This window comes from Manis javanica, chromosome 17 (genome assembly GCF_040802235.1).
Source record: "Manis javanica isolate MJ-LG chromosome 17, MJ_LKY, whole genome shotgun sequence".
In the NCBI taxonomy this organism is placed as follows: Eukaryota; Metazoa; Chordata; class Mammalia; order Pholidota; family Manidae; genus Manis; species Manis javanica.
Window position 1 is genome coordinate 22,726,215 of NC_133172.1, and position 13,690 is coordinate 22,739,904.

The following is a 13,690-nucleotide window of genomic DNA, read 5'->3' on the forward strand; positions in this document are numbered from 1 at the left end:
TGTCCACCCCCCAGTGGGATCCTACAGATTAGTTTTATCTGATTTGGAAATTCATATAAATGGAGGCAAATAGTATATAGTCTTTTGCATATGATGCCTTTTCCTTCATATATGTTTGTAAGATTTTGCCAGTTATTTTGAGTAGTAGTATGTTCATCTTCCCTGCTGTATACCATTTGATTGGATGGATAGGGCACAGTGTATGTATCCGTTTACTGTTGGTGAGCATTTGGGTTGTTTCCAGTTTCTTTGCTGTTATGAATGATGTGCCAAAGGATAGTACTATCCACATCTTCTGGTGAGATGGGCGCATTTTGGATGGGTAGATATCTAAGGAGAATCACTATGTCACAGTCTATGCGTATGTCTTGCTTCAGCAGATATTGCCCAACAGGTTTTCAAAGTGGTGGTCCCACTGGGTACCGCAGGAGCTGCCGGCAGGAGTTCTGCTTGCCCCGCACCTTTACTAACACAGGCGTTTCCCTTTAGTGAATCTTGTAAGTTGCCACATGGTATGGACATACCTTTGTTTATATATCCACTTTTTTTGGTATTATAAGAAATGTTGCTGAGGACACCCTTAAATATAGAGGAATTTTATGCACATTTGGATTTCTGCAGTCTATATGTATACTCTGCTGGGTCAAAGAGTACACATATTTTCAGTTTTGACATATGCTTATGAATAACCCTCCATAAAATGACTATGACAAGTAATTTAACAACCAGTTAGTGACAATGCTGCTCTCGTCATTTGTTCTTGCCTTAAATTTCTTTTTCCTTCTCTTTCTCTCACTCTCGGGTAGTGAGGTGTTGAGAGTTCTTGAATCTATACAAGAAACACCTGAAGTCAGACCATACAAATACACATATCAACTAGTGAGAGGGCATTTACAAGGAAATAAATGATGTCATGCCAATCAGCCTGTAGGCATTATTTATATGTTGATTTGGGGAAATAAACAAAAATAAAGCTGAAATCAATGGGTATTTATTATGTTAGTCAAAATTATAAAATACTTGAAACTTTATCTCTTCAAACTAGCTAGGAAGATTACATCCCTATCCTGGATGTGACCATTCCATACATATGATGGTCACATGTGTATCAGTAGATCTGAGTGTGTGCTGGCTGGGTGCTGAGTGTGCATTCAGTTAGTGCTGGGTGTGTGCTGACTGAGTGTGCACTCAGTACGGGTATGTGCTGGCTGGGTACTGGTGTGTGCTCCATTGTTCTGGGTGTGTGCTGAGTGGGCACTCAGGTAGTACTGGGTGTCTGCTGGCTGGCTGCTGGTGTGCGCGGTCATCTAGAGCTGGGTGTGTGCTGGCTGAGTATGCACTCAGTACTGAGTGTGTGCTGGCTGGGTGCTGAGAGGCACTCAGTGCTGGATGTGTGCTGGCTGAGTGTGCACTCAGTACTGGGTATGTGCTGGCTGGGTGTGGGTGTTCACTCAGTGTTGGGTGTGTGCTGGCTGGGTGTGGGTGTGTGCTCAGTACTGGATGTGTGCTGGCTGGGTGCTGTACTTAGTACAGGCTGAGTGCTGGGTTGACCACTGCCTGACTGCTGGCAGTGCTGCAGGCTTCAGGAAAGTCTCCACACACAGATGGCCACCATGCTAGCCAGCCCAATGCTCAGAGTGCCCTTTGGGGCCAGTGGAACATTGTCTTTCCAGGTTTTCCCCACACCCATAAGATGAGGTACCTTGTCAGGAACTCCTGCGGAACACATGTGGCCTTTATCTCTCTGCTCAGTGTCTTTCTTCTGTGAAATGAAAGTGAGGGAACATGAAGAGGTGAGTGTGTGGCAGGAGGGCACTGGGGGCTGCCCTGCCATGTGTTTGAGGGTGTGGAGGGAGAAGCTGGTGGGCACCTGTACCTGAGGTGGACTTGGTCTGTGGTGGTCCTTAGACTAAGCTAAGACTACCCAACTCAGTGAGTTCGACCAGGAGTCACTAAGAGTGTTCATCTGCCGGGCTGTGTGAGGGGTGCAGAGGTAAGGGATGCCTGGTCTTGCCCCTATAATGCATATGGAGAGACAGTTTATGCACATGGTTAGGCATTGTAAAAAACCATGAGAAATGTCGGAAGACACGTACAAACAATAATGCCAATAATCATTCTTTACATTGCTCTAGAATTTAGCTTTGAGAGGATTTTTCCCTCCATTGTCTCATCATGGAGATTAAAGAGGTCACTTTCAGAGAGACAGGTGAGATGGGACTTTGTGGGGAAGGTGGAATGAGCAGGATCTTGGAGGGCAGGCAAGAGCTGTGAGAAGACAGGGCATTGTACATACAATGGAAGAAACAGCAAAAACCAAGGCAAGCCCAGAGGAACATTATCAGGAAAGGGTCTTGTGTGTGTTTGAGGGGAGGTGCGCAGTGGAAGATGAACTTGGAAGGTAAAATGGACTTGGCTATGCTGGGCTTTGAATATTCAGCTATGTTTGTGTGGGTGTGTGATACTCTAATGCCTTTTTGATCTATGTAACCAATATCCACTTGACCGAGCATCGGGACTTCCCACCCAGCTGGCTGTGGGAAGTAAAGTAAAGCCTGTGACTATGATCAATTCATTTTGGTAACTCCTTATTTTTAATCCTACAGCATCTAAAGTATGTATTTAGAATCATGTACATGATGGATGAAGGGATGGGTTTTTGGATGAATAGATGGATAGATGGATGGGTGGGTAGATGTGTTGGATGCATCTGTTCCCTCCTCTTCCATGTAAACTCTTGACTTCTTTTCAGCAAAAGCCATCCATTTACCTTCCCCTTGAATGCAGCTCTTTTGGCTGTATGGACAACAGCCAGTAAGCTGTTGAGAATTTGAATTGTGCATGTATAGGCCACTTTGAAGAGACCCATTGTAAGGACTGCCCCAAATTTTCCCAACCCATTGCCCTATTCTTAACTGTGGTTTGCTAGGTTTTGAGATCATTGAGTGTGCAGACAGGCGCAAGTTCCACTTGGTTCTATAGCTGGTTCATTGGAGACCACAAGTTACCCCGGGAGGGTCACTCTGTCCTACCTCCCAGAGATCCCATGCTCCAGAGCTGAAGGAGTATAAGGCATGACTCTCCTCAGCCATTAGCAAAACTGACCATTGCTCATGTGTGCAATTTGGGAAGTCTGAGCACATCCCCTGTTCCTAATAATTCACCAAAGTCCTATTTGCTGCTGTCTGAAATTCCAGCAAGGTGAGAGAATTCGTTCTTTGGATGAAGTTATTCTTCTAATTTATTAGACCCATTATAGATTAGGATTTACCTCATGTAGTTTTTGGAATAATAGAAAAAGGATGTAGAGGAGGGGTTCAGACTCCAGGTTCTTTAGGTGGGCAGGGGACTTGGAAATATATTGAGCTCAGAAAGGGAAATGGGAATCTGGCACCCACAGTAAGCTTTGTAGGCTTTACTTTCTTCACCACTTTTACAAGGACTTATCCTGGCTCCAGAAATTGTGTTTTGCCTGACTGATCATCACCGGTTACTGAGCCAGACTGACTGGAATGTCAGCCTAGCCAGCCCCTCCACCACAGTGCTGGGCCGGATTAAGGCTCTGTCTTGTTGGCTGCACAGTGGATTGGGGTGACCTCAACAATGAAGCGCTCCTCCAGGGTACAGGCAGTGAGACTATAGCTGTGCAGAGAGAGCTGGGTGTTAGGGACCTTCTTCTTGAACTGGTGCCCAATTGGTTCACGTGTGCTTGAAGCCAGGGACAGGGGTGACTCAGATGCTCTCCGAACTGAGTATTGACTTGCTCTTTATTATCTGAAGATTTGTCTGAAGCACTTGCTTTGAATATGACTGTGTCCTTGATAGATTTATTTTCCTTTGCAGTTAGGATTAGTGCCCAGCTGTAGCAAGAGCATATCCCCCAGAAACAATGGAATGAGTGTGATTTTAGAGCCCAGCTTTCTGGTTTCCCTCTCTGATCTTAGGGATCCTCCCAATTTCCTGGCTTCCTCTTTGAGCTCCCTCTCCCATGGGGAAGGTCTTGGAAAGGGCAGGGAGGTTGTTCAGAGGGGCTGCTGAGATGGCCAAATGAGGCTCTTAAATTGCAACAAGAATACAAAAAGAGAAGCCTCAGAAGTATCTTTCTTAACCCTGTGGTGGGAGCTCCAGGTTTGGTTTCTTGAGGCTGCTGGCCTCTTGTTCTCTGCCACATCTAAAGGAACAGGCCATGGTGTGGATGCCAAGTCTTCAGAACAGGCTGGGGTTTCCAACAGCCGGAAGGAGTCCCCTGGACCTTGCTGTCGTTGTCCTCCTAAAGAATCAGCAGCAGCCTGTTATGACCTGAGTGACCTCTGGCCACTGTTGCTCTGCTGAATGGTGACGTTGCTTCCCTCACGCTGACTCTGTGTACCAATCAGCTAACACAATACTTTTCTTGGCATGAAAGCATTGCAGCTTTATTAACACAGTGATACCCAACTGAACAAGCATTCATCTCGCGCATTACATCAAATTAACTTGTACAAAATTAATATTCCTGACCTTGCTAGTGGGAAGAACAATCAATCTAGGGAAGTTTGTCATCCCAACGCTGCTAGACTTCTGGAGAAGTCCTGACCATTACAGCTTCAGCCACATTTCCTTCCCCCCAGAGCCAAGCCGTGTGCTCCTAGTCCCTCTGCCCTGACTTTGGCCCTCTGGGGATTCTCCTGATTCCTGGGAAGCTCCAGTGGCCAGCACAGATGCCTGGAGGCCCCTGGTTTCCCAGATACCATCCAAGGATGGCATTCTCTCTTCATCCTCAGAGGCTGTAACTTCCATCACCCCAGATGGCTTGGATGACATCTCTTGTAACTCCAGGTGCCCAGGTGGATAGATGAGGAAACTCCTGTTCTCTGCTGGATTGTGGCCTCCTGGGGACCAGCCATGAGCACTCCTTCCCTAGAATAAATTTTCTTCCTCTGCTGCCTGTTTAATTTCCTAACAGAGGCCCAACAGCTCAATCTAATCACCTTGGTGTTACCCAGTGTACTCAGCTGAGCTCTCCTCCACTCCATTACTCACTTCCTCCTGCCATCTCCCCACTCTCCTGGCACAAAAAGGAAATCCCGTGTCAGGCTGCTCCTTCAAGTCCCCTCCCCCAGTCAGCAGTCAGCAGGATGTGCCCTGGTTTGATTTCCACCTTCCCCAGGACTCCTGAGTGTCCGGGTAAGAGGAGTTACCGGCCTGACGTGTTGGATCATCGCTGGCCCGGGTCCGAGCTTGTGCCTGTCTCACTGCCTCTCCCACCCATATGGGCTCCTGGCAGTCCATTTGGTGGGATCCAGGACACCTGAGGATAACTCTGTGCCCCCAAACATGTTGCACCAGCCAGGGCTGATGCTGCAGATGTGGCTACACTCAGAGAGGAGATTTCTTCCCCCATCACGATTAGGCACACAGCACAATTGCGCAGAGGAGAGACCTGTGTAAAAATAACTCAGGGAACAATGTACATCTTGCTCAGTTTGTGTGAGTCGTTTGTAAAGCACAAATTCTTGTGTAAAATGAATCATTCTTTCAGGATTTTCCAGGTGTGTTTAGAACAAGGTGACATTTATGTGAGGTTTTCAGGGACTTTCAGTTCTTTCCCCCATAAAGAGGAAGATGACTCAAGGCAGAAGCCGACCTGACATGGGGCTGGGCTCTGCCTGGAAAAGGTGGCTGGGCTGGCTGGTGGGGGGCTGCTCCCCCTTGGCGCTGTGTGGAGGGTCACCTGGCTCTAACAGCGGGCTGGGAACCTGGGGAAGCCTGCGTCAGGTGGAGGTGGAGGCAGGAGCTATGAAGCGGAGCCAGGCTTGGTCCAGGCCCTGCCAGATTCCTGAAAGCCCTGAAGATGGGCCCTGTCCTGGGGAGAGAGTGCCGAATCAGGAATACTAATTTGTGCATGTCAACCTCTGCCTCCTCTCCTTGCGCTCCCCTCCCCTCCCTCCTTCCTCCTCTTCCCCTCCCATTTCCTCCTTTGCATCAGCCCAGCTGGACCGCACTGCAGGGCCGCCAGAGGGAGGAGGAGCAGGACCTGTGCCAGGCGGGGTGCTCCCACCCCAGCAGGGCTTTCAGTTGGCCCCTGCCACCCCCTTTCCTGAGAGACATCGTGGAGATGGGGGTCTGGGAGACCACCAGCTGAGGCCCACCTTTACCAGAGCAGAGCCAGCCTGAGGCCGTCCCCTGACTTCCTCCCCTGTGTGGACTGCGGGTGGCCCTGTGTGCTTCCATGGAGCACGCACACTTGCTGAGTCTTTTTATCTCAGAAAAGGCCTTAATGCTCTCCTAAAGAAGTCCTTGTTTTTTTCACAAACACCTGAGAGGTTGGGGGGTGGGCAGCAGAAATTGCTTTCCTTTCTTCCTTTCCTATTCAAGGGGAAGAATCTGGAGCTCTGAGACAGGAAGCCAGTCTCAAGGCACATGGCAGCATGTGGTAAGGCAGGAGCCAAGATCCAGGGTCTCACTGTCTGGGACATCACTCAGTTTAACCGAAAACTATGGAAAGCAGGGACGCCAACAAGAATGTGGATCCTCTCCCAAATCCATGGACGGCTGTCCCTGAGGGGCTGTGGGGGCTTCCCAGCTGTGCCCCATCATTTCTGGGAGTCTTCTTTGTTACGGGCCCAGGTGTGGGATAGACAGGAGGGACTCACAGGTGGCCAGGACATCCCCATGAGCTGGGCACGTTTGCACGTCTGAGCACATTCTAAGTCCCTGAGAAGACTCAGGGCCTCACGAGGGGTATAGGCTTGGGGTTTGCATTAAACCTAATTTGAGTTGGATTCATAAAACACACAGAGTAGCCAGCTCTGAGGGGAGGCCAGGGGGAGGTCTGCAGAGACTGTGCGTGGGCCATGAGAAGGTCCGGAATGCTGGACCCCAGAGCCGGCAGCCCCCCACCCTCCCGCAGGCCATCCGTTTCCAGGCATGCCGCCCATACCTGCCGTCTGAACAGTCCGCATCTCAAACGTGATTGTGTGGGCAGGGCCTCAGATGGGATCCGGGGGACTTGCCGAGGCCCTGGGCTCTGGGGCCTGTTCCTTGTGGGGCGTCCTTGGCCAGGCTGGACACCAAGCATCCTCTGCCCAGGATAGCCTCATCATCTCTGGGGAGAAGTATGCCTCTGTCGCAAAGCTGCTTCTACTTGCTCTGCCCACCAGTTTGGTCAAGCAGTTAACTTCCTTCTTGGTCACCCCCCTGCTGGTTAAACTATACTCTTAAAGAAAAAATCACCCTGTTTCAGTTGAAGATAGGAGAACTCAGGGGAGGCTGCGAAAAGGCCTGAGCCTGCAGCTTTGGGAAGGACCTACAGCAGCTCCCTGGAGCTGCGCTCCCCACAGCCAGCCCCACACCAGGTGTCCCATCTCAGGCCGTGTCGTGTCTGTCTTCGCCACTGGAGTAATCTCTTCCTCGTGTCTGTCCTCAAATCTGCATCACAGATTTTGCTTCTCTCCCTCCTTCCCTCCCACTCCCCTTGGTGGTCTCGCTCTGGCTGTCTCTGTCTCTCTTTTTCTTTCTTTCTTTTCTCTCCCTCTCTGTCTCTTGCTGTCTCTGTCCCTCTCGGTCCCCCTCCCACCCCTGCTGCCCGACACCCCGGTCCCAGTGGGTTCTTCTCTCCTTCAGCTTGATCCCCCCACTCTCCTCTTTCTGCTCCCAGCCCCCACAGCCTCTCACCACAGCACTGCTGCTGGCCCCTGCCCCCTTCAGCCAGGCCTCTCCCCGTCCCCGTCCCCTCGGCGTCACTGACCCTTGCTTCCTTCTGAACGTGGGACTACAGTCCCACAGGCCACAGAAGGAGGTGCTACTCTGGACTATCCTTACTAGGAAGAGAAGGGAAAGGGAATCAGGGAAGACTTAGCCAGCAAAGCACCTTCCCAGGGAATCTTAGGGATCTGAAAACAAAGGGTCATAACTTCAGAACATTCATTTCAGCCCAGAAAGTATAAAAATCCACAGGACAGTTTACTTTGAAACTGCATCTGAGAGAAGAGCGCAGCCTTGCCTTCCTTATTCCTCTGTCCCAGTGCCGCTGTTCCTTCGGCACCGCCTCCCATTCCTGTATAGCTGGAGGCTGCAGATGCACAGGACACTCCCCAACAATTTCATTTTCTCCTTTTGAGAGAGATTCACAACAGTGTGATGATGAAGGTAATTCCTTCCTCCTTGGCCAGAAATGAAGTCCATTATCCCTCAGCTTACTGGTTTATATTTATATCAAACATATTTTTTTTACCTAGTGGTTGAGTTTAGTTGATTATGATACTAAATATTAATGAGGAAGCTGCTGCCTCCCCACCTTCTGATTGCCGAGGTGGGCTGGCCTCTCACTCCTTGGTTCCCATGCCCATAGTTCCCCATGGCCACATCTCGGAGGGCATGAGCACGGGAAGGCCTAGAGGGGACTCAGAACCATCCTGGAGGGGCAGGTGTGGAGCACGCCTGGGGAGGGGAGCCATGGAAGGCCCTGGCATGGCAGCTCACTCCGTGCCCTGGGTCAGGGCCCTCCGTGCTCCTTCTGTGTGACCCCCTCAGGAGTTCAGTCAGATCCCTTTATACTTATGTGGACTCCCGAGGGGTCCTAGCAGTGGGTTTGGGAGTGACCCCTTTAACTTGTAAGAGCTTCAGTTTCTTTGGCTGCAAAAGGGAAATCATTTTCTCCACCTCCCAGGGCCATTGAGAAGATCAAATGCAGCAAATGAGAAAATGGCGCATAAACATGCACATATTAGTTAGGATCATGTTTTTTTCATTGCTTGACATTCCAGGGGTATTGGACTGTGGAACTTTGTAGGAAGCTTTTGTAAGTTTGAGAGCTTTTAATTCTCATGAACATATGTCTCTACCCAAGAGTCCCTCCCATTCGGTTCTGCTCGTGCCAAGTTCTTCAGTTCATCCAGCTGCCCAAAAATGTGTCCTTGGCCTTCAGTTCTGGAGAGATGGATTGCTGTCTTGCTTTAAGCACTTACTTATTATTGAGGGAAGAGAAAACATGGATGTCTAGAGGAGCAATGCGGCAGTCTGTGGGGTCTCACCTCTTAGAGAGAAGCTTTCTACTAAGCAATATAGGGGGAAAAATGCGGGGCCCCAGGCTACCCTTGGCTTGCTAGTCTCCATGCTTGCATGTTTCTCTGTGTCTTTGCAGCTGTTGACTTTTTGTGAATAAAAGCCCCCTCCCCTTACAGTTCAGCTGTCTCATCTTCTGAAGCTGGCAGCAAAGGTTTCAATTGTATTTGTTCAAGAGAAAAGAGTGAAGACAATGCAGTTTTGGAGAGGGGTAGTTTGGGTGTGGGCACAGCCAGGTGGCTCCAGGGCAAGGAAACCCTCATCTGGGATGCTTTCTCCCCTCTTCCTCAGCAGTGGATTCTGTCATCCCATCCACCCCCGAGGCCCTTCCTCATGAACTAGCGCTGCTGAAAATGCTGATCACACTCATCCCTGATCCAGGAAGGGCTTTGGATCAGACCCCAGCACATCTGCTTTGCTCTGGGACTGGCTGGAGTCTGAATCCATCTAGATGTTTTGGCAACTCTTTAGGAAGCATGGGGAAGTCATGTATGTCATGTAAGCATTCACTCCATGGGTCTGTGGAGTGGCAACTCTGAGCTAGATAGTAGGGATGTAGCAGATATGTGGGGAGTGGGGCTGGTCCTGACCACAGCAAGCTGACAGCTGTTAGAGCATCCTGAGATGTGTGGCTAAAGCAATTAATTTCAGTGGTGTGAAGAAGGAAGGAAGAAGATGCCAGAAGGACAAAAACTGGGGTCAGAGAAGCTCCCCCCAACAGTGTTACCTTTCACCTGCAGCCCAGTGAAGGGTAGATTCGTTATTTTGAGGAATCTGCATTTTCTTCCAAGCCCAATGGCAAGTCACAGAGGGTGTTCCCCCAGAGGTTGACATGACCTGCCTGCTGACCGATAGTGATCTGGTGGCTTCTGTGTGGAGAACAGGTGGAAAGGCTGGGGTGTAGGTGGATACTCGTGGAGGAGGTGAGGGGTCCTGGTGGCCATCCAGGCTGTTGTTGGAAGGGCCTTGGGAGGGAGGGTAGGTCCTGTTATGGTAACAAGGCTGGTAACGAGCATCTTTCCAAAAGAGACAGCAAGTACCTGTTGCTCACCTACTATGTGAAAGACTGAGAATATAAAATGGACCCTTAACCTTGGAGAATTCAGACAAGAACATATGGAAAGTTAGATAGCAGCAAGGATTCAGATAACTGTTCACAGCAGCAAAGCTTCCCAAGGTGGTGTGTGATTAGCTGTCAGGCCCAAGCCAGTGCCCCCCATTGGTGCTCCAGGAGGAGAGCCCACTAAAGCCCAGTGCAGTGGCAGCAGCTTCTCTCCCAGCCCACCTCCCCTGTAGGCCTCATGCTGTCTGCTCTGACAGGGACTGGAGACACTGGCTGCCTTCCCCTCCTGGCCTGATCCAGGACATTAACTGTCACAGTATCCAGAAGTTCTTCCTTCTATCCAGCCAGGGACTTTGCTCATTAGTCTAGAGAAGAGAGGACTAAGAAGTGCCTTGACTTCTGAGTGCTCATGAGGAGCAGTTCTTGGAGGGAACGAACCAGAGCAAGCATGTTTCCATGTCACTTTACCCTTTCCTCAGGAGCCATAAAATAGAGAAGTAGAGAGGAGGCCCTTACAGACCCAATGCCCTGCCTAGTACAGATGGGAAAACTGAGGCTGGAGAAAGAAAAGGGCACACTGCTCAGTAAAGCAGCTCAGCTGGCATGTGTAGGCCCTCAGTAAAAATTTGAGGAATGAATGAAACTTCCCATCCCTTAATGCCCTCTGCCATCTCTCTGGAACTGTTTCCACTTTCTCACAACTTTTGAAGTTGAGTAACCGAGAGTGGATGTAGTATTCTTGGAAGGAGCACAACTATTGCAAAGCATAGCAGAAGGATTAGTCCTTTGCTCTCTGTTTTAATGTGGAGGGAAGAAAGAACCAGTAGGTAGAAGTCTTAGGCTCAACCTAAGGTAATACTCTCCACCACCGGGTCTGAAAAGAAAATGTCTATTTTAATAGGTAGTGAGGTCTCTGTCATGGCAGTGGGCAAGTGTGCTTGTGTGGAGTCCCAGAAATGGTGGTGGGTGGAGGTGATGCCAGGGCTCCCCAGAACTCAGGGCCTCTTGGTACTGAAGCTTTTTAATTTTCCTCAGTGTGGGATTTTGTTCCCACTAAGAAAGTTGGCCTTATTTTCTTTCAATATTAAAATCCTCCTCAGTCATCAGACTGATGATATTCTGACATTGCTGTGAAACTTACTAAGCATATTGGAGTAAGTTGGGGGCCAGTGTTGGATGGGAGCCAATCAAATCAGTGATGGTTTGTGTAGGGTGGGGATTCTCCAGACAGCTTACTGGGTACCCCACACCATGTTGAGACTTCCATGGAGGGGCCCTGTGCTCTGGGGAGCCATGCCACTCCAAGATGGGAGGAGGCCTTGACAAAGCTACTAGGGTTTCCCTTAGCTCATAGCCTTCGTGCCAGTGGGCTTTTCCCTGTCCACCATTGGTCCTGGCTTCATCTGGCTGCCTGGTGCCCTCCCATAAAGGCTTCAGAGGGACCATTTCTGTATTGCTGCCTCTCCCAGACTTAATTCCATGGGAGCTGTAATGCAAGCAAAGTGCCCCTGGTGTGGATTCACACTGCAGATTGTGGCTCAGAGGGCCATCTCCATGAGAGAAGGGGCTCTGGGACCTCTCTCTCTTTACAGCGGGCAGGGCTTTTCCTTGCATCTCAGCCATAGGGGCATAAGCCACTGTGGTTTCCTTCTCTCTTTGCCAGACTCAGTGTTCAAAGGGAAGCCCCTTTGATGGAAACCAAATGGGCAGCCAGGGCCTTTCTATGGACAATGAGTGGGCTACTTCTACTCAAACCCAGATCACCCAGCTCTAGCTCCTCTCTGCAGGATGCACAGCTGCCTGCATGCTCTGACTGGGCCATGCTGTGCATCCCCTGTCGAGGGCAACCAGTTGACCTGGTTTGCCTGGACTGAGAGGATTCCTTGGGTGCAGGACTTCCAGTGCTAAAACAAGGTCCATTTCAGGCAAACTGGGATTCCTGGTCACCCTTCCACCCCTCCCACTCCTTGGCTGCCCTCCCTCCATACCTGCCAGCCCCGTTGGAGTTTATGAGCCAGATTTTAAGGGTGTGCTGCAAGCTGGGGAAGCCTGTGGGGGAGAGAGAGATACCTTCTTTTATTTTTCTTTTCCTGTTCCTTTTCCAACAAATGCATTCACCTTCTTCTCTCCAGCCAGCAAAGGAGCCTCCCTTGGCCAGCACAGTATTTCCCTAGTCATTTTGGCCCTGGCCCTAGGAAGAGAGCTTGTTTGTCATTTCAACTTGCCATTTCTAAGTATATGGCCTCGAACTAAAGGTTCACCACAGTACTTCACACCTCAGCCAACTAGAGCAGGGCACACAGAGCTACCTTCATTGTTTGTACATGAGCAGAAGTCCCCCTGCCTCTACAGCTGGTAGGAATGGCATGTGTGTAACGGGGACACTATCCTATCCAAGTCCGGGGACACTATCCTATCCAAGTTCGAATCCCCTCACAATTGGGATACTACTGTTGCCTCAGCTTAGAAATCCTGGCACTCAAAGGGGGATCTGGGAAGGGAAAAGAATCACACTGAACCTGGATGGAAGAGGCTGGGGGTGGGAACGTCTGTGTGCCTTCAAAGCAGCCTTATTTGTTTGAGTCATTTCACTTTTTTCCTGGTGTGAAATTGATCTGGGGCAAATCTTTAAAGTTATAGGAGTGAATTCCACAAGCAAAGCTTTTTCTTTTCTAAGAGCTTTTGTTGTTATTGTTGTTTTTTAATCAGCCGTGCAGTTAGTATCCCAGCCACCTAACACACTTACCCCACTGACCTTTTAAGGCCAAAGGTATGGAGTTGCTGACAGGAAGAAGCCTCTGTTTCCCCTTCTCCTCTGGCTTAAAATTGTTGCTTACCACAGGGCTGGCCACACCTAATTGTCCACAATATCAGCCCACCTCTGTTTACAGCTTTGGGCAAGCTTAGGTGAGAGACAACTTCAGTCACTGAAAGCAAGGAATGAAAAAAGTTACTTTGTTCTATTAACCCAAGTATTTCCCTGGCTTTGCATGTCTGGATGTGCATCTTCTAGAACCCACAGCTGCTCAGCCCTGCCCTCCACTTGCTTTGGAAGTGCACACTGGATTTACATCCCCAGTTACATTGCTTCCAGAAAGACAGGATCCCTGTTGGATGCCCATGAAGCTTATGCTGAGTAAATATTGACAAAGTAGTCTAAAGAGCAAACACTTAGACATTTGTAAGGTCCACTGGAAGGTCTTGTATATATTTATACAACAGGAATGAGCACCGCATACCAATTTTCCTGAACTTGCTCTGACATAATTCTGCATGGATAGTGTATGTGTAGGTGGCTGAGGATGGCTGACTGTACACATGGGGGACAGGGCCAGTGCTGCACGGTAGTGGGTTACGTCTTCCCTCCCATCTGTAGCAAACATGCCCCTACTCCCTGGTAGGAAACTTAACTCTAAGCTTTTATGAGACCTGTTTCTCCAGAAGGAAGAAAGAAAAAAAAAGTGACAAAACCTTGTTTTTAATTTATTGCAATTGATGTACTTTCTTTTTACTTTGTAAAAATTTTATTGATGTTTTTGTACTTTATATTTATTAAAGATTGAGCCTCAAAAATGTAATGAG

At 49.3% G+C, this 13,690-nt stretch overlaps 1 protein-coding gene across 3 annotated transcripts in view; it reads left to right on the forward strand.

Annotated features, from left to right (window-relative positions):
- TSHZ3 (teashirt zinc finger homeobox 3) overlaps positions 1-13,690 on the forward strand; it is a 68,571-nt gene that overhangs the window by 49,632 nt on the left and 5,249 nt on the right. The gene's annotated exons all lie outside the window — the stretch shown is intronic.